This window comes from Cygnus atratus, chromosome 2 (genome assembly GCF_013377495.2).
Source record: "Cygnus atratus isolate AKBS03 ecotype Queensland, Australia chromosome 2, CAtr_DNAZoo_HiC_assembly, whole genome shotgun sequence".
Classification (NCBI taxonomy): Eukaryota; Metazoa; Chordata; class Aves; order Anseriformes; family Anatidae; genus Cygnus; species Cygnus atratus.
Window position 1 is genome coordinate 41,417,345 of NC_066363.1, and position 21,741 is coordinate 41,439,085.

The following is a 21,741-nucleotide window of genomic DNA, read 5'->3' on the forward strand; positions in this document are numbered from 1 at the left end:
TGGCTGGCACCAAGCGTGTCCTTCCTGCTGCTGGAAGCTCAGGGTGCAGGCTCTTCAGCGTAGGGGTGCTCTGGTTACCAGCATCAACACAGCAAGCACAAAAGCTCCGGCTTTGTGCATCAATTCAAAGGGAGACTCCATCGTACAGGCAGATCAAAACAGTGGGATATTTTTTTTCCAATTGTATTCAGCTGTGAACTCTGTTCATTTCAGTATGGATAATTACTCCCAAGTCTCTTTAGTCTCTTTCTCTGTCAAAGAAATATTCCTGGCTGGGTTTCACTAAAGTGGGACCATACCTGGCTTTGCTGCTATTGTCTGATTAAGACTGCCATGGCTTTTGTGCTTAATTATACTGCAGAGAAGCATGAATACAGCAGGGGACTAAACTGATTTTTTTCTCAGACGGGTATTTAACTATCTGTGGCAGGTATCAGCTCATACATTAGGTGGTTTTCTCATGCCTGCAGTCCCTGTATGGATTCAACTCTGAGTGCTCTGTTTGCTTGCTAAAATTATCTTTACTATGTTCTTTCAGCTTCCCCTGGAAAATAACTGGTTGGAAAACTTCAGCTGGCACATTTTATGTCGGGTTTTATAAAAGCAAAATTATTCAAAAATTATGGATTTTGTGACATGTAGAAAGGCAACAGACATTTTTATTGAAGAGGTTGACATATGTGGCACAAAACATTTCAGGGGTTTGGTGTTAAATTATATTTCATTTTGAATTGACAATATTCAGAAAAAAAATGTCATAACAAATATTTCAGGGAGCCTAAGTGAGTCTGTCTTTGAGTTTTGCATGGCTATTAAATCTCCCATTTTAAGTTTTTCATTGCAACTTTTTCAGGGCATTTTCTTGGCAAGTGGCATAGCCAGTTTTCAGTCAGCTTTATTATGTTATTATGGTGTTAACTTGTGAGGCATTTTCAAACGTTTTCATAAACTGGTGGGACAAAGTCATGACCACGAGGAGAAATTTTGTATGTGACTACTGAAGACCCTCAATGACCAGTCTAAAAATCTGGCACAGCTATAGACTAACTCTTAAATAATGTCTTCCATTGCAGTTAATGCACGTCCACTGAAGCTGACAAAATCCTGGGGTCCTTTCCACTCCCAGGATGTTAACATACTGCTGGGCTCTCCTGGAGATGCTGGGGGCTGCTGGTGTACATAGTCCCTTGTGTTGTGAGTTCACAGTGGTAGGGGAAAATCAGATCTAGCACCTATTTTGTCATAGCTACTTATGAACAAATCTGACAAAAATCAGAAACTTTCGTTTGGATGACTTTGACAGTTCATGGTGGTCTGGTCCAAAACACTGGACTACGTTTTTTTTCCTCTCTTTCTTAGTGGAGACTGATTATTCCACTATTTCCATATTTTCTGTATTTGGGATTGCATTTTGGGACTGGGTAGTCTGTGCAATGTGAGATTGGAAATCCACTCCTGTGGCTAGAAAAGCACCTTTGGTGGAATGCTAGTGCTTCTGAAGACTAAGAGTGTCCTCTCTAGAGTAGTCCTTAAACCTAAGGGTTCATCTCTTCTGTCTCCATGTAGCAAAATACAGATTTGCTTTTCCCGACTCCTGCGTTCCTGTGTCATGCCACACTGACTTGCCACGGACCGGACTATGCAATACCATGCTTTCTGGACTACTGTGTTTTCTGCATCCTGCTTCCTTGTTTGCAGCGGCTTAAAAAAGTCAGCCACTACTGTACCAGGAAAAGCTTGTGGCTCCTGGGTAGACAGCTGTGTGCCATCTTCATTGTTTTCTCTCAGATCTACTCGTAGATGATACTTAGGAGGCTAATAGGAGAGGAGATCACAAAATGAGGACAAAATTCTTTTGTTGTGACAGGTGTTTACTCTTGAAGGTTTCAGAAACACCCGAAGAAGCTATATCTGCTTAAGCACTGATCCCAGATATTATCACTGATCAGAAGATAGTTTATCTGTTTTGCTAACCAAATTTTACTTGACACGATGCATCATTTTACATTGTTTTGTGATATCTAAACAGGTGTCTGGCTCTCAACCTTTCTCCAAAACTGTGTACTCTGTTTAGAAAACACGTTTCCCTCTCCAGCCTCACTAGAAGTTTGTGTATTATTAAAGAAAAAATCTTCGTGAAGCACTGTTTGGTGCTGGCCGTGTGTCAAATATATATATATATATATATATGTATTTTTGGTATGGGGAATCTGCTTACTAGAATGAAGCAGATAGTTCAGAGAAGCATAGCACAATGATGAGTGAGGCTTGGTGAGACTGATTTTAGAGGAAAATGTAAAACTGAGAGTTTTTTTGGTTAAGTGATGACTGCTAGAGCGTGAAAGGAGAGCATGCAGCCAACCTACAAACTCTGAGGGAGTACAAGGATGTAGAGATACCTCTTTGCGTGGTAAAATAAGAAATCTTTCAAGTGGTATGAAATTTAAGCAATGGGAAGTGGTAGGGAATCTGGAAGTAGAAAATCTCAGGTGAATCCTGAGAGTCTGAAGAGAATCCTCACCCTTGAAAAAAATCTTTGGCAACGAACACTCGGTTTGCTCTTTTTCCTACGATGTTCTGAAGAAAAAGCTGCTCAATGAGTTATTTACTTCATTTTACGTACATGAGGGTAGGCAAAACACTCCGCCAAGTGTCAGGGTGGCAGCCTGCCTTCCTGGCTGGCTGGATGGCAGCTGCCCGTGGCACCTCAGACTGCTCAAGGCTTGACATGGCGCTGCTGGGAAAGGGAAGCTCTTATTCCCACTTTTTCATGAGTTTCAGCATGGGTTGTGTCTTTGCCTACATTTCAAGATACTGTGTATCACCTGCACTCCAGTGGCAGGGTAATCCTGGCAAGTGTGGCATTTGAGGCTCACTGGTGGCTAAGCTAACCTGAATTACTGTGTAATCATTAGTGGTTCTCCCTTGCACTGTGACAATATGGGTAGAGAGCAGGAATAAATTCCTTACTTAACCCTGTTTGTTTAGCTTTTTCCTCTTTAAAAATAAGTTCTTTGAGTACCCAAAAGTATTTAGCATTCTTTCCCTGAGTAAAGGGAAATAAAAGTGAAGCATCAGGATGCCTTTTGACTTACTCTGACATTGCCTGTCCTTTCCTTGGCATCGTCATCTGTGTTTCACTAGCTTGGATTTATCTAGGGATGATCATGTCAATGATATGTATATTTATTGCTTATTTTTGCTCTTCATCTTACCTTTTTTTTCTGGTCTCTGCATAAGCTTGTGGCAGTATTGCCTGGAAAGTGTGGTGACAGGGACAATTTTCTTTAAAATAAAAGGCAAAATGATGCTGGGCATTGGAATTACTCCAGGGAGGAGCCTAGCCTGCTGTCCTGGTATTGTTAAAAACCAGATGCTGCTGTAAGTGCTCTATAACTGCTGATCCTCACCTCTGAGAGAAGAAGAAGCTGCTCTACATGCAGAAACCTCCCTGAACCTTAGGGCAGAAGTGTCATAGCAGCATGTCCTGCTGCTGGGGAAACATGGGGGTATGTATTCATAAGTGTGCCTGGGACCTGACCTGCCTGGCATGGTGCAACTCCAGCTGTGAGGTTTCCATAGCATTTATGATGTTCTCCCACAGCTTTTTAAAAAACTTCACGTTGTTTTGTGGTGTGAAAATTCAGACACCCAAACATGACAGCTATACAAGACATCTCACAGCTTTGCTGGGCTGCATCCCTTCCATGGTTATAGGCTGACTATCATCCTGAAACTCTAGTTAGGTTACAAGGATATCACTTAAAAAGCGAAAAGAAAAAGAAAAAGAAAAAAAGCCTTTTTCATTCAGAATGAAAGCTGTAATTATGATCTTACAGAAAATTATTTAGAATCACAGAATACTCTGACTTGGAAGGGGTTCACGAAGATCATTAAGTCCAACCCCTGGCTCCACCCGGGACAACCAAAAATCAGACCATGTGTCTGAGAGCTCTGTACAAATGCTTCTTGAGCTCCAGCAGGCTCAGTACCATAAACACTGCCCTGGGGAGGCTGTTCCAGTGCCCGACCACCGTCTTGGTGAAGAACCTTTTCCTAATACCCAATCTACTTCAATACAGCAGTGAAAAGAGAATTGCTATAAAGATTATATTATAAAGAAATATAATCCAATCTGCTTAATCAAAATTCTACATAGGCAAGTTTAAAAGGAAGAATATCGGCTACAGTAGGATTTAAACTGTGCTTACAGATTTCAGAATTTCAACTGATTTCATTTTATAACTAAAATTTTAGATTTTATTTCTAAAGAATTTAGTTTTCAATCTGTATTCCAAATTAAATTTCAGTTGTGAAAATATCCCTAACAATTTACCATTATAATGAAAATTATAATTTTTAAAGAGATCAGTTTTTGATAAGATTAGTGATAGCTATAACTATGAAATATATACCAAATGTGAAATATGAATGCAAAATTTGAAAAACATTTATTTTAGAAAAAAGTTTTTTTTTTTTTTTTTAAAAAAAGCTTCTTAATTTAAAATCAACTGACTGGGATACTTACCAAAAATATTCTTTATTAAAATATTTAAGTTTAAATGATTTGTTTTCTTTTATCAAAAATTAAGCTTGTTTTGGTAAAGGATTGCTTTTTTGACATATGTACTTTTTTTTTTTTTAAATATCAGATTATATAATGCTATATTTTAAATGTTAATTCAACTTGAATTGACTTTTTACATATTTTTAAATGTAATGCATAGGGAAAAGACAAGCCAAAACATTTCAACACTTTACAATGAAAGTAAAATAATTAAAAATTATTGCTATTAAAAGTTTTGATCACCTGGACACATTTTTTTTGTCCAATTTTTCTGTTTTCCGATTCTGAGCTAGAAAGAATGCTGATTCTCAGAACAGCTTTTCTTGATCAGATGGAGTTGTGCTTCTGATCTTTTAAAATCCCCTCTAACTGAATGCCTCTAAATAAAGCAGTAATATTTCTAAATATCTCAGTGTAACCAGACATAATTATTCTTAATAAGAAAAAAAGTTTTTTTTAGCTTTTTGAAGATACATTTTTTTCATGTGCTTCAAAGCATACAAGTGATAGAAGTTTCCACTTGCAGGGGAATGCGTTAGCAGGTAAAAACAATTTTCATTCTCCACAGACGTGCAAATGCCAGTGTTTGTGGAGAACAATTTTGCCTTTTTTAGAGCTCTGTTGTCAGTACAGCTCTTCACTGTCATAGTCAACTGGAGCATCAAGCCTTGGACACATAGTGTAGCTTCACAGCTTCAGTTAGAACTCTGGCAAATCCTATAGGCTTGAGTCTGATAATGTTTGAATTCTTCACAGAAGATGTATGTATATATCTACAAAAAAAGTTGTATTTATATTTCTAGCACTTTGCATACTCCTGTCTTTGCAGGTGAAGTGAATTCTCTCCATTGATTTAATGAACATTGTTTGGCTCTGCTTGCATTTCGCTTTGCTGAAGTCACACATCTTTCACTGCAGAACTCGATTGGGTTGTGGACACTTTTGGTGGCAAAAGGACTAGTGCTAAGCAAATAGTCATTACAACATCTTTTTACCTGTAATAAAATTGTAGAATCATTAATTTTCTTTTTTTTCTTTAATTCATTTTTTTAAATTATTATTTAATTTTCAATAATTTCAAACAGTGTTTCAAGCCCTTCATTAACTTGTAATCTTCAGCCTCAGGAACCACAGTTACTGTCACATTCTCATTCATACCAATCACCTTATTATGGAATAAATAGGCAATGATGAAATGTTCACTTCTTCTCTTTACACATTTCTTTTATATTCATTTTGTACTCTGGCCAGCAGGAAGTCTTCCAGGGCCTGGGGAATTTGTTCCCCTAGGTCAGCCCTTGAAAATGGGATCCTGGGGAGTAAGGTAAGTATTAAGCTTTTTTTTTTTTTTTTTTTCCTTCTTTTTTCCCCATGGCATGTAATATCTGTAAAAATAACATTGCTTTATTTGATTGCTGTGAGAAGATGTTTTGACTCCAGTTCCCAAATGTACCTGTGGTGCAGACAGAATGAAAGCACAAACCAGCCAGTACATTTTTATTATGTATGGTGTCAAGAAATAAGCCAGAGTTATTAATGGCATTTGTTCTGGTCATAGAATTAAATCCTATTTTAATCTAGGGGGGGGTGAAGGAAAATTAATAGTATTTGTTCTGAAATGTGGTGCTGCTCTCTACATAGCTGAGAACAGCCTGGAAGTTTTCTCCTTCTGAAAAATAGTTTGCCTACTACATATTATCAATATGAATTCAATTTGCGGAGTAGCTCTAGTCCCAGAATGGTACAATCTCAAAAATAATAACTTACTGCTTTCCCCTTGCCAATCTCCACTCCAGCTCGTGCTGGTGCATCACAATGCGCGGTGCAAAGCTGCCTCCTCACTGCACCAGCACAGAGCACTTCACCTATAAATTGCGAAGGAACAGGCTGTACTATCTAATCTCTGCTTTGACCGGGGTATCGCTCTGACCATGAGAGATTATGATTTACTGTCTCAGGCAAATGTGAAAGAGGTTTATGTGGCACCTCCATGCTTAACAAAACCCAAACCACTCAGGTGGGTCCACCTGGCAGACTGGGACCTTCCCCTTTGCTGTCCTTTCTTAAATGAGGGTGAATATGTGAGAGGGTCGGAGAGCAAGTCAGCCAGGGACCTTAGCTCCTACAATCTGAGCTCCTGTGTCTTTAATGAGAGAATGACATGGTTTCTGCCTCCTTGCTTTGATCACTGGTGCAAGTGTGGGGAGAGACACACAACCAGCATCCTGGAAACCTTGCTTACTTCTGAGGTATGGCACAGTACCTTGGATTTCGGAACCAGGTTAGAGAAGGGGCCTCTCCTGACACGTGGCTTTTCATCCAGAGAAATCTGAATGCCACACATCTGGGTCAGCTGGCGTCATCTCCCTCTGCCCATGGACCGTTCACCCTTTCTTCTTTTTCTCCTGCAATTCCTGTCAAAGTCCTGTTCTGCTGAACTCATGCCAGGGAAAACCTCTCCAAAGATAGCTCTCTTTTTTTTTTTTTTTAAATCTCCTAAAATAGCTCCTCCATTGTTTCTTGCCCGTAGGTATTCAGCTGAAAGATGGCTAACTTAGAGCAGGAAAGCTCTCTGAGAAGCTGGTTAGAAGATGAACAATTTTCTTCTGCAAGAGACTATGGTACACGCATGATGACTAAGCATCTATTTCCCTGTCTTGGTGGTCTGATCAGGCTTGCCCTGAACCCATAGATTTATAACATCATTCAGTCATGTTACTGATGCCATGTCCAGTGATATAGGTTAAAATAATTATGACTAAATCATTAACATAGTTGGCCAAATCCAGCCCTAGTTGTACACCTGGTTTATGCCAAGACTGAATTGAGTCCAGTATCAATAACAACACACCTTCACAGACGTCTTTTAATGAAATACTGTACTGAATTTATTCCTTGTTTTATCTCCTCAACAGTATAAGAAAAGTAATTATGTTTTGAAGCTAAATCACTTGGCTGGCATGCAGCTTGTCAGGTTCAATGCTAATTATGCAGCTTAAGTCCAAAATAGAAAAGGGTTGTAAACCATAAATTGAATACTGATAGAGACACTCTTAGTAAAGCTTCCACCTTCACTGCTTGTTGCTCCTGTTCCAGAAGTCCTAACAGGTTGGCTGTCCATCACTGCTGACTGAACTATTTCTGGTCAAGGACTGGAGTATTTGGCACAGGAAAACAGATGGGTGTCTAGTGTAGTCCCCTGTTGTGACATTTAGTCCCCTGCACGGAGCAGTCTGTGGTGAATAACTTCCCCATGCCCCCTGTGCATGTGAAGCACTGTTGGTGAAGGATTTCTCAGTCCCAGCACTTGTTAGGCACTGTGCAGTGCTTGCACATTTCTTTTTAAAAGCTCTTTCAGAACTACACCACTGAGAGAGTTTGAAACCTTCCCCTAACTTGCAGACTGATGTAGGCTTGTTTTATATCCCTTTGTTCTTGGGCCAATGCAGCCTTGCAGTTTCATTAGATTTATAATTGCTGATGTTTATTCATGTCTTATTCATAAAGCTCTTGTATCCCTGCCCAGTCTTCCTTTTGCTGGCATGTATGCCAAGTTCTTCTGATATCTTCTTCTAATGGTCCTACAAGCTTTTCACTGCACTTCGTCCAGTTCAAGATTATCTTTGCAGTAAAGTCTTTTATTGCTCTGAGAGGGGTAAAGTGAAAGGTAATGCTTCTGCCAACAGCTATTCATGCGTGTAGCTTTATGTGAGTGAGTAGTGTCCAGTACTATAGTCATTGTCCTTGTCTACCTTGCAAAGTTACAAGTGGTTAGAGAACTGGCTTTAGCAAGGTGAGCTCTATTTCTGCTGGTTATTTCTTGATATTAGCTCTACTGCTGCTGAGATTCAGAACAACTATGCTGTGTACAGGCTCAGGATGTTTGCAGTTGTGCTGAGCACTCGTTCTTGCTCAGCTCATCCAGAATACATGGTCATGCTAAGTTACCAGGTGTTGCTGGGACTGTGTGCACAGGCCCAGGAAGACTGCTTGCACGCAGTGTTACTCCCTTGCAGCACTGCTCAAGCACTGGGCTATGCTGGTGAGCAAAGAGAGCAAAGACTTTCAAAAGTCTTTGAGGGCTTGTGTGATGGAAAGCCAGTCTGAAGATTCAAAGCCATTTCGCCTAGTAACATGCGAGGCACAGCCATGCCCTGCTGTTTTACTCCCAGTTACACTGAAGACAGTTGAAATTAGTCTCTGCAGAGAACCATGCATAGCACACCGGCGGCTCAAAGTCCCTCAATAACATGTGAGGAGTGTTACTAACTCTGCAGTGGGATGACTTTCTTCTCATGTGCATTGAAATGTGGAGAAGGAGTGCAATCCTGAGAGTCTGGAGGCTTAAAAAAGTGGGCTGAGCAGTCTGAGTATCAGACTCAGAGGCCCATTGGGCATCTGTCCTCCAAGCTCCCTGCTGTGATTTTGTTCCCTTTTTATCTGCCCCTTGCCTGCCCTGGGGTGGCTGTTCCCTGCTCGCCCACAGACCCAAGGGAGGGTGATGCTGAGGCAGGGGAATGTCTGTCCTTCCACTGCTGGTGCTGAGGTTTAAATGTTGGCTGGAAATGACAGGGAAATTTTTAGAAGGGTGCATGTGGAAAGCTTCATTGAGCACTGAGGTCACAGGTAGGAATCGTGGGACTATCAGACTCCTGAATCACAGCCATCTCTTAGTTCATCTCTAAAGGCTTTTCAAGTGTAAAGGTTGAAAAACAACCTGGGTAGGACATAATGATGTTTTTTTTTACAGATGCATCATATCCCCAAGGACTGCAGTAATAGTAATGGAGAAGAAAACAGATGAAAATATAATGGTGAGTATTAAGAAGAATTTGTTGGATTTTTTTTTTCAGAAGTCCTGTAAAATCTAATTCACAGAGCATAAGCATTAATTCAAAACATTTGCTCACTCTATACTATTGCTACCTGATCTACCTGTCTTTGTTGATATATGTACTACAGATACAGATTTATTTCTACAGATAAGTATTTTTGTATTTTGGTAATAAATTCTTTTCAAAAGAGTGACTCCCCAGGACTGAGGTCCTATGGTCTGATTGATTTAAATGCTTGTATGAGACTCTGCTTTTGCTGTCTGGCAAAACAGATGACATAAATTTGACTCTGGAGCCAAATAAATTGAGGAACTGTACTAAATTGTTCTAAAGAGGGAAGATGTATCATGAGACAGCTAATAATGCATACTCAGGGTGTAAGATATAAAATAAATGAAATCCTTATGAACACAGAGAGGTTGTAACCAACAGTAGAGTCTGAGCTACTTCTGAAAATTACCCACTACACAGTCTGCCTCACATATACCTCTGCTCCTTTGGCATAAGTATTAGATTTACCTAACTGTATGTGTGATCACATGTCCTTGTGGCACAGGAGTTACAGAGAAATAAAACAAATGGAAACTAGGTGTGGGTGCCAATGCCTACAATGCTCAAATTTCTGTCAGCAGGCACTGGACATGGACAAAAAGTAGGTTTAACATCTGAAATTAAACACCCCAAATCTGACATGTCAGACTTGCAGGAAGTTTTAGAAAATTTAGTGTATATAAAATATTGAACTGAATAGAAGAGCTGCTGACATTATCATCTTACTGAGGCACAAATGGTTCTACAAGAATATAAAAGCAAATTGCTCAGTAACATCTATGCTTGAGCAAGCACTTTTGGTAACAGTTCTGTAAGAACAGCAATGAAGATTGGGGAAGAAGGCATATCTGAGGGATTTCATCTTTCATATTTGTTTTATGATTATATATACATATATTTCCATTCTATGCTAGTTATGTAGGATTTTCTTGTGAGCACGCTTCTTTCTAGATCTTGTTTCTTACTGGACAGTGTTCTTGGCTGTCGTCTAACATTCTAGTTTAAATGTGATTGTAATAGAAATGTTACAACTCTGCTCTGCAGGCCAGGAGAGGCTTGCTGGAGGTCTAAGCTTTAACAGTACAGCCATATTAAAAACTATTTTAGCAAAACTTCGTTCTAGATAAAATAGTAAACTAAGCATCACAGATTCTGTGCCTTGCAAGTGATACCAAACAAACTGTTTCTAAAAGTACATTGTCAATATTATTCAGGAAAATGGCAATGAAGAAGAGTAAGAACATTTCTTCCTTTTCTTATGATCAATGGCAAAATTCCCTGAACCTCAATGAGACAAGGACTGGCTCAAATGTTGTAACAGTAGCTATACCAACATAACTAATTAATAAAAGAATAAATATCCCAGTGGAGTGTTTGATTCAGTTTCATGTCACTTCAGGCTTATTCCAGAGAAATGACTTTACTTCTTCTGCTTTAAACTGAAGTACTGCATTGTTGGAGAAAAGCCAAACCAGAATGGGCCTATGCAGCTCATTTTTATGGAAGAAATACAACCAACATCACAAGCAGAAGCTTTTCAACACATATTCTTCTTTAAAAAAATAGAGAGAGTAATGCAAATATGTTTTTTTCTTTTCCCTAATTTCTAATCATTTTCCTCAGTATTCTTGGGGTACTTTCTAATTGACACGTGGTGCATCAAAAGTGCAATCATTTCTGGCTGAGAACTGAGAAATGCTGTGTGCAGCAGGGATTTGAAAATTCCTCAATTCCTGTTGCTTTCTGTAGCAAGAGCTGCAGGGCACTCAGGCCCTTTTGTTAGCACCCACTGCCATCTGAGTGCAGATACTTGTAGCACATCTGATGAGAGCAGCCCAAGCCAAGTGCATTGGGCTGTGCTCATAACCTTTTCATTCCGTGAGGTGGCCCTTTAGCAGGTAGGATGTGCAGATGCTTAGATACCTGTCTGGGGCTGTTATTTAGACACATCTCACAGACACTAAACGTGACCTAACAACTCATCTTCTTTGTGTTAAGTGGTTTAATCAGATACGAGATGAAAGATGGGTACAAGCTGGAAACAGAAAGGAACTGTGAGCCTGCCCAAATGCAATGTTTGCTTCTCTCAAAATGTTGATTGAAAAGAAATTTAAGATAGTATAGCTAGCAAGCCTGATTTTTAAAAGACAGAAATCCAATGGAATAAATTTAGAGTAGGTGTCTTTCAGTCTGCTTTTTACTTGGTTTTCTCAGCACTAATACAGCACCAGACATACTTTACAGCTTCTCTCTCTGGTGGGTGCTTATTGCATGAGTGTAATCGTGTCTTGTGCCTGCTATAAGGAGACAAATGACCATAATCTCTAACGTTTAGGCTAAAAGTCACTAAGGAAAACATAAAAGCAGCTTTTTTATGTCATTAGCATGAGATACAAAGAGTAGGATCTCCGTTGTTCTGGAAAGGGTGTTCCAATTGCAGACAGGGAGCTGTTTCCTTTAGTTTGTGGGTGTGCCAGGACATGAATGTCTCTGGCTTCTCCACAGGTGCAGCTCTCCTCCCTGCTAGCTGCTTGCATTACTTTGCTCTGCAGGTGCAGGAGAAGCCTAGAAGGGACCTGACAGGAATTATGGTTTCCTTGGAAAAGAGTGAGGAGCCTCTCTGGTTGTCCCTCAGTCCTGTTACAGAGCAGAATTGCAGCAATGGCACAGTATAGTCCTTCTGTTGATTTGTTGTCTCCTACCAAATGTGGCTATTTGAGACACCTAAACTCATCGACAACGGAGATGTACATACTGGCCTGCCTGGTTAATGCTGACAAAATAGCAAAGGGAAGGAATACTATGGAAGGATGGAGGTCTTGGAGAAGCTATGCTCAAAGAAGATCAGGAGTGTGAAGGCATGGAACAGGATAAATACAGCAAGAAGGCAGTTTGCTGCGGAGTTCAAGACTATTTTTTCTGCTACTTTGTTGTTCTGGCCTGTCCCTGTGCTTCTGCCATCAGCTAAGAATTGATCTGAAGTGTTGAGCCAGAGAACCACAAAATCTTAGTTACCAGTTGTGGTTTGAGGATGGTAATTTGGACTTCCACATTTAGTGCTGAGACACATTGGCTGGGAAAGGAAAGGAGCTGCTGAGCCTGTTAGGAGACCCACAGGGGAGAAAGTGCTCAATGAGATAGTTTGAGAGCTGTAAGTTGTTTTGGCAACCCCTATTAGACATGGCCCCTAATTACTTCGGTAGCTATAGAGGAATGCAATTTGCTTTTAATTACTGTATTAGCAAACGTACCAGCAGGGAAACTAAAAAAAAAAAAAGTTGCTGAATTTCTTTCAGAACTGTTCTTTGTGACTCTAGGAAGGAAAAAATATTTGGACAGAAAGAAATTATGCTTTAATGAGCCCCAAACAGACACTGATTCAGAGACTGAGAGGAAAATAGCTATTCTAGATAGCAGAGAGCTGGCCTCTAGCACACTCCTACAAAGTGGAAATAATAGCCTCTTTCCATTGTAATTTTAAAATTGTACCTCAGTGCTGCTTCTCTGATGTTTTGTGATAGATGCCAAGACTGGAGACTGCTCTGCTCCAAGTGTGAGTCAGATAATAAAGCAATTTCTGAGCTGTAGCAGCATTGCACCTTTTCCTTTTTTTCCTCTGAGAGATACTGTAAGGCTGCATTATCAAGATTCACCCTTCCAGGCCAATATTTTGTTTTTAAATCATCCTTTAAAATAACCTGTGAGTCCTGAAGGGGACATCTTATCTCCCATCATGGGCATGTCTCCTCAAGAATCTGAAAAGAAAAATGTTGCATGCATTTTCTTACCTTGAATCTCAAACAAAGAAAAGAAATTCAGTAGATTTCCTGACCTCTTAATCTTCTCACTGAGAAACTTCTGAACGCTAATGATCATTAAATTGCTCTTGCTGTGTTGGTGTGTAGCACTTCAGTCAGCAGTCCTTCCAGGATCAATAACAGCAGGCAATCTACTGTGGCTTCTCCAGTGTTTACATTTAAAGATAATACCCACGATGCTTGAAAAATGAAACGTTTCATTTTGAAGGTGTCAGAGCTGGGAAAGCTCTTAAAAATGCTTTTACAGCCTGTGAAGTGATCGAAGTGTTGGGCTGCACTTTAGCCTCCCCGCTGCCCAGCCAGGCGCTGAGCCATGAAGAGAGCGTGGCTCTGGGCAGGCTGGCAGCGGGTATCCCCGTGGGCTTCCCCCGTGAGCAAAGTACGGAGGGTTGTGCAAGTGCAGCTGCCGATAGGAAGCACCGAAGGAAGAAATGAGGCAGCTGAAATGAAGACAGGCAGCAAATTATGATAACATCTGAGGACTTTGTTTTGAAGTGAAAACCCTCATGCAACCCATTGCGCTGCAGTAGACAAGATGGCTTGGTTGTTCATGTGCCTCTAGCTATAACCTCAGAGTAAAGGAGAACATTAAGCCAGTTAAAAGAAGGCTTTTCCAAGGTTTTACTGAATTACTGTGGGGCTGACTGTATGATTGCACACACCTGGTGTTTCCTAATTTCTTAATATTTGTTTTAGAAGCTACAACAGTGGCCCCTCAACATCATTTTTGATAATGTATTTCTATACTACATTATCTACCAGCAGCAAATTTGCCAGACTAGCAGTTTCAGCTGAAGTCTCTACTGCATCCCACAGGGAATATATATATATTTATATATTTTAACCTGCCTGACAAGTTTCAGCCAAAACAGTTTGGCTGATTCTTAATTCAGAGGGAGTTGTGTCATTCTGTAATGTTAAAACAAAAATGGTGATGAGAAACTCTAGGGCTTCACAGAGTTTGGAATTGGAAACTAATGAGTTCAGCATGGTTAGAGGGAACTGGGAGGCAGTGGCAGGGGTGTGATGCCATGGTCTTGGGTAGGAGACCTGGAAGGTTTGGTGCACTAGCATTTGACTCACAACCATTATGTGTGAGAATAGCTCGGGGCTTCAGTTCTCCTTAACTCCTTGAGCAATATCTGAATCTGACAGAAAAGCTTTTGGGCAGAAGAACCAGTTCTTTACTGCTTCTTGAAAACATTCAGACTTTCCTTTAATTTCTTTTCTATCATTTTGATATTTCATTTACTTTTGCTTCTTCTCTCAGAGACCTTGATTTAATTCTTTTGATAGACAGACACTGCTGAGCACTTTCTCCCTCACCTTGCAGAGATAAGTATGTTGCAGTCTCTGTGCTCCTGCACAGAGAGAGCTGGGAAAGCAGCATAGGGGATGAATCCATTGGAAAAACAAAAACAATGAACTGAAAAAGCAAGCAGAAGAGCAAGGACAGAAAACCTCTGGTCAGAGTTTGTATTTCAGTTCTGCTCTATATCCAAGCTGACAGAGATATCTTTTCCTTGATGTCTGTTCCTTCCAAATATCCCAGTGGGACAGCTGACATTGCAGCAGGGGCAAGCCAACTTCCTACAGACTGTTAACATATAGTGGACGTGAAGAAGGGAAAGGTTTCATCTTCTGGCCTGAAATGGGCAACAGCTCTCCCCTGCTAGTGCCTCTGCAGATAAGGTGGCAAGCTGTGTTTGTGTGTAAATAGGTGGCTCAGACTGATTATGTGCACTTACATTTTGTCTCCAAGACAGACATTGTCAGTGGCAACAGCTCTGTGGAGGTGAACCTCCATCCAGTGTCATCTCGGGATTCTCAGCTGGGTTCTGCAGTCACAAAATTGAGTGTGAGAGGACGCAGGTAATGGCTTTCCATCATTGTGTCTTCCTGGGACTGCTCCGTGTCCCTGGGCACTGTGAGCCCGGCAGTTTGCTGCTCTCCTCTGCTCCTGAGTGCTTGGAGCTGGCTCATGAGGATGAACAGTCCAAACAACTGCGGGTGCATTTGGATGAAACCAACTGTGACTGCCTCTTTCTGTCTAGTATTTGACAGCCTGAAGTTTTGCCAAAAGCTATAAAGAAATTATTTGTCTAAAGCCAGTGGCTTGAAGTTTGGCTTTTAAATCTGCATTTAGCTACCTCTTTAAATACCCTGATATTAAAAAAAAGATGCTCACACTGAAGCTCAATACTTATGAAAATTATATTTCTCCCAACCACATCTACACAGCACTTATCACAGTGCAGCCTGGGTTCAGGACTTAAAAATGTTCTTGGTGTAGATATAGATTGTAATGAAGTACTAAATGACTGCAGACAACATCTGGAGATAAAACCCCTGCCTCACTTATTGCTGGCGGAACAGAAATCATATTGTACCTCAGGAGCAGAAAATTTCAAAGATCTTTTGGAGTTTCACCTTGCAGCTGGGTAGACTGGTGGAAAACTAAACGTGCTGACTCAAAGGACTCAGGATCATATCCACAAAAATATCCATTATCACAAACATTGACTGTTCATGTATAAGTATCTGGCAGAGAAAAGCAATAGAATTTCCCCAAGGCAGTGCTATGAGAAAGGAGCACTGGGGGGAGCGTCAGGTCCTGGGAACTTGAGGGTCCTTTCAGCTGCTTGGACACATCCATTACCAAAATATTGCTGTTTTGATTATGGTATTTCTTATATATGACAGGATCTTTTCTTCTAAGGATATCAGTGGTCCCCAGCTCAAGTGAAAAAATTCCTGTCTTGTGGATAATTACACCAGTTAGGAAGAAGTAATGGAAAAATAATAGCTAAAATGATAAACTGGTGAATAACGAGAAACATACATAAATGTTCCAGCTAATGTTAACAGGCTGAAAACAGATTTAACATTCAACAGCTGCAAGGAAAAATGTTTGACATCCTTGCCTTTGCAAGCCAGTTCAAAGAAAGGGAGGGTCATTAAGCATGAACAATGTCAGATAAAAGCCTCTCTCCTCCCTTGAAGGCCTGCTTGTATACGTGACCGTACAGTACTGGTCATTTCCCATCTTCTTAGGCACATATCTCATGTAAGAGATTTTGCTGGCTTGCACCACTTTTTGACTTGGAAATTTGTATCCAAATAACATTGGTTTCCTGTTATGCTTTTCTTGTAGCGCTTTATCAAACAGCAGGAATTTATGCTGTTCCTGAGGGCAATCTATTAAAATGAATCATTCCTTATGGGTTTTCACTGTGAGCAATGCACCATGTTCAGGGCTTACTGTCAATTGTGAATGAACATAAACTAAATCCAGTTTTGCAAATGCCTGCTTACCTAGTAGAGATATATCATATATGCATAGTAAATCTTCAATTTAAAAACATCACAAGTAACTGATATACCCAGACTGATCTACTTGCTCTGCTGGATGATTTAATCATTAATTTTATAAATCCACTTTATTTGTTCCCTTATTGGCATGGTGAACAGAACTCCTTCTTGATGAGATAGTTATTCCCCTTGTGGTTTTGACTGAATTATTTAAAATTAAGTTGCTCAGTACAGTAGTGTTCCAACATTGTTTTATATTCAAGTCTGCCACTCTTATTTTGGATTGTACTATCCATGCCTGTAGTTGCATTCTCAATTGACGTGGTGACTTTCCCAGTTTAAGAATATGAAAAGATCATGGTTTGTTAGCAAAAGGTGCTTTGCGGCTTGAATATCTCAGGCTCTTGAATATCTAAGGTGTCACTCAATCATAAATTCATGCTTCCAGTTACGAGTTTTTAGCTCCTCTGTACTGTATGGACTGCTGAGTATTATTTTGAGGGCATGAGAGGTGAAGGGTTTCTAAATCAAAGCTGGTTTGTTTTCTTCGTTTTTGGTGACCATGCTGATGTGAATCTTGTGTTATCATTGATGGGATATTTTTATACTTCATGCAGGAAGGCGCAAAGCTATTTCTTTATCATCAGTTGTAATATTAACATAAAAAATATGCCACAGTCTTTCTTTCTGATTCACATGATTTCATTTGATCAAGAAAACTCTATTCTGTCCAGCCCTATAATGACCATGTAATTACACTCAATAGAAAAAAGACAACTTCAAAAATTGCTGGTTACTGTAGTTTCTTCACTAATCGCTTGGAAAAGTGATAACACATGTTTAAGTATTGTCCTCACTGCCAATTAATAGCGTCATTAGGTTTTACTGGGAAAAAACTTACGCTAATTTTGGTTCTTACACTCTGTGAGCTTAGATATGACTGCATTTTTGAAACTGATCTCTATTTTTGTACATCTGAATTTTCATTGTTCAATTTCAGATGTGCAGGTTTTGAGTTCAAAGGTTCAAAGCATCTAAAATGCAAGAGACACTGGGCAGCACCTCTGTAAATTAACCCCTTAATTCTGGGCATGGCAAATTTCCTTTGTGTGTATAATTTTGTCACCAAAATGAAGTTTTAATTGAATTAAAACTATTAATGGCTCAAATTAACCACCTAGTTTTTAGCAGAGCAATGGTGGTTTGCATGCTTGGTTGGGCTACTAGAGACCCCTCTTCTGTCTAAGGAAATATGAACCTTAAACTCCAGGGCCAGTGGCTTGGCCACCTGGGTAGTGACAGTAGAGGGAGGAGCAGAGGCACAAAGGGAGTGCTGATGAATGCCAACACCATCAGGTTCAGCACTGTCCTGCCTGTGGGACTCAGCCTGGAAAACCCTGAAAACACAGGCATCACTTCTCAAAGCACAGGATAGAAAAATGCTGTGTTTTGTCATGTTTTCCATGTCTTACATCAGTTTCTTGTGCTGTTTTGTCTGACGGATTATAGCAATTGCTTATATAAAACGCACTAAGTGGCTGTTATGTATTTTTAGAATCATTTAAAATGTTTCTTTCATAAGGGGCAGAATCTTTTTTTTTTTTTTTTTTCAGGTTTATTTTTGCACTGTAAATATGAAACAGAAGATAAGGAAATGTGAATCATTTTGTATACATGTAAATTTCAGGCAGTTCCATTGGCCTTTTTCTGCATAGTATTCACATCCAATTTGCATTATGTGTCATATCAATTCACCAATTGTTTATACTGATAGACCACCATTCTAGCAATAAGTACAAAACAGCAGAAAAAAAGGGTTGTGCTTTTAAACTAACTTTAATTTTTGGGTTTATTTCTCAGCCTTAATATCACAGAAATGATTGTTGTTGTGGAGTTTTTTTTTTTTTCTTCTTCCATGCAAAATGCTTTTTAATTCATAAACTCATTAAAAAAAATAATAGGTAGTGATAGCTGCCATTCATTCTGTCTTTCATAAGCCATTTAAAAGTGAATGTAGTATTTGAATTGCAAACTCAGCTCTTGCCTTCATCTGTGGAACAATCACAGTGGTAGGCACAGAACAATGATAGTATTTCATCAAAATGCTTTAACCCCAGCCTTTTCGGCTCGTCTCCCAAATAACAAGGTAGCACAATCTCTGTGATTAATTAAGCAATGTTTATAAAACTGAAAGAAGATAAAAGGCTTTGGAGAACTGTACATTGTTAAATGATATCAAAACCATACAAAATGATCTGTTCCAAACTTTGCTGTACGCATTTGGTAGTTTCAGAAATTTCTGGTTCCTCTGCAACACAGACAGAAACGTCTGGAGTAAACCTACAGGTTCCTCTTGTCCACAGAAAGAATCAAAGTAATGGACATTGGTTACTGCCAACATACAGATTTTAAACTGATCTTGGTCCTAAATATGCGAATGAGAAGAGGTGATCATAAATATGGCAAGAATGCTGGAAAACCCATGGATTACTCCTGATTATTGCTTAACTTCTGTAGTAATTAAAACAGAATACTGAACATTTGAGGTAGTAAACATCTTGCTCCCTTTCTCCAAGAATTAAGAACAATAAATTACAGAAAATAATTTCTAAAAACTTACAAATCTAAACTGTCAAGAAGTTGGCAAGAATCTCAACATGTTTCTCTTCGGGTTGTAAGATCTGGAAATTTTATTTAATATCAACCTATTTCCTTTACCTAGCTCTGTGGTGGGAAGTGTGCCTGTACATCCCTTATGCTCTTGAGTGGGGAGAATCTGGCAGGGAATAGGAAAGGAAGAAAGGAGGGGATCACCAGAAATAAATTCTCTTTTTCTGCTGTAAATATATATAATATATAGTTGATACTGTTTGACATTCTTTTTTTTTTTTTCTTAGAATGAATTTCCCTTAGTAATGAGGAAATAGTTTTTCTCAAAAAATGTGTTTTAATCTAAAAGGTGCTAAGCAAATATGTTTGGCTGAAAATTGTCAGTGTTTCTGGCTTTGATAAATATGTTCAGAATGCTCATTTTCAGATTTTTTTCTAATTCCCCAAATGGAGTCTTTTTTTTTTTTTTTTTTGTGAAAATTTCTACCTGACTAAAACCCCCATCTTTTTCACATTAAGTCATTTTTAATACTTTTAACCACATAACCAATTGCACGATGAGGGCTTTGGGAAACGGTTTCCTAAATCAAGGATGTAGCTACTGGGCTACTGCTGTGGTATAACTTGTGGTGCCCTCCCTGCACCTTCCTGTTTAATGAACTTTTGCCTCAGAGCCATTTGTCTTTATGTCTGCACAGACTCTCTGCATTGAAGGCAGACGCCTTCAATGAACAGCATCACATGTAGCGAGTCTGCCAGCAGGAAAATCTCTGTATTTGCTGATGCCAAAGCAAGATGTTGTTTAGCCCATGTGATGCTGGATGGGGATATTAAAGAGGAGCAGATTAATGTGTTTCATTTGCAATTGCACTGAAGTATACTTCAAAATACAAATTAAAGGACAAATTCTGAAGGTTACAGAGCATGCACAGTGCCCATTGAAATCAGTGGGAACTGCAGCTGCTTTGGACCCTCTAAGAGCTGACCTGAATAAAGTACAAATGTCAAGCATATCAATTGAAAGTCTTGGGGCCATAACTGCATTACACACAAGTCTAATTGTGTTTATCAGCAGAGTGGTGCTACATCTCTTTTGCTGTTGATTTAGGAAATCCAACTTTTCATTGACTCAACAGCAGCTTTGAATGCCCCAAGCACTTAAATAAATCTAATCACAAGAAATCCTTCCTCTTCATCATTTCACTTGCATTAATCCTCCTTAAAGTACCATCTCATCAGCAGAGACTGAGGCAAGTGTATCTTGCTTCTTTCTGGTAGCAGGGAGCAAATCACACACTGGGGAATGAGACATCCTTTCCATACTGCATCTTTCATGTATATTTTATCTTCTTCACTGCAAGACACTAACACTGATGAGCCCTGTGGGTCCTAAAGATTCAAACACAATGGCAAAATATGAAGATTAAGCCTAGAAAAAAAATTGGATTTCACTTCCTCCAACCCTGAAAAGAGATTATTTTTTCCATGAAAGAAAAATTTCCATTAGAGTGTTTCCAGTAAAAATTGCTTCCTCTGGAAAACTGGGTTTCTGATTAAAAGAGCGTTTTCACAGCAGGACTTTTTTCTTTCAGGAAAGGAATATGCTTTTTATTAAAATTCTCAAGCACCAGGTTTAAAATACGGGGTAAAACCTCAGGTTTAAACTTCTTCTATCTTTAATTGCAAGATGTATGGTTTTGGCAGGGATTCTCTCCTTTACTATTTTCCATACAAACTGCATGTCCAAGACCTGAAGGCATTCACAGGCTGTGACTACCCGGAGTAGTCTCAGCTGGGACCCCCCACCTCCCCTGCCACAGCCAGGGGCTCCATCTGAGCTCAGACCCAGCACCAAGCCTTGGCCTGAGCTCCATCAGAAATGGATTTGTGCTCATTTCTGTCTGCTGCTCCCCTGGCTTACACAGTGGTTTTCCTGGGTCACCTCCAAAGCTATGCTGTCTCTCAGCTTTGCCTTCACTCCTGTTTCTGGCTGTGTGTCCAGGCCAGGCCTTAGGCCTGCATTGGAGCCCTCTCTTCTCCTGCTCCTGATGAGCCTGGATGCCATTCATCAGCATGTCTTGTCTGGAGGTGTCAGTGGGACCTGTTGATCCTACAGGAGGGCATCCTGTTGGTGAGGCACTTGCTGTGCTGGGCTCCCCCTTGGCTCCTAGCTCATCCCTGCTCTTCGAGCAGACACAGTCCTGCTGTTCCCCACCTCTGCAGTGGTGGAAAGGTGCAGCTTGTCACTTGGTCACCAGAGAATCACTCTTCCATTGCTATATATCACATGGTTTTAGTATAAGAGATGCCCAGAGGGTAGAATAAGAGTTTCATGAGCCAGACCCAGATTCTGCTACTGAGTCTCCTCAGTAGTAGTACAAGGTTAATTCAATAGCTGCAACAGTTCTTAATGACCACCCCTTGCTAGGGCTGCAGTGTTTACAAGCCTGTTTACATCTGTGTTTGAGCACAGAACACCATGTCTATACAAGTTGTAAATTTAGGTGTTGGTGTTCTTTACAGTGCCAGTTTTTACGTGTGTTTTTAG

General features: G+C 39.9%; 1 protein-coding gene across 1 annotated transcript in view; it reads left to right on the forward strand.

Annotated features, from left to right (window-relative positions):
- Window positions 1-21,741, forward strand: part of LRRC3B (leucine rich repeat containing 3B) — a 212,321-nt gene that overhangs the window by 4,775 nt on the left and 185,805 nt on the right. Inside the window, exon 2 of the mRNA XM_050708875.1 lies at window positions 9,318-9,381. The gene's annotated coding sequence lies outside the window, so the exon portion shown is untranslated. The remainder of the gene's footprint in view (window positions 1-9,317; window positions 9,382-21,741) is intronic.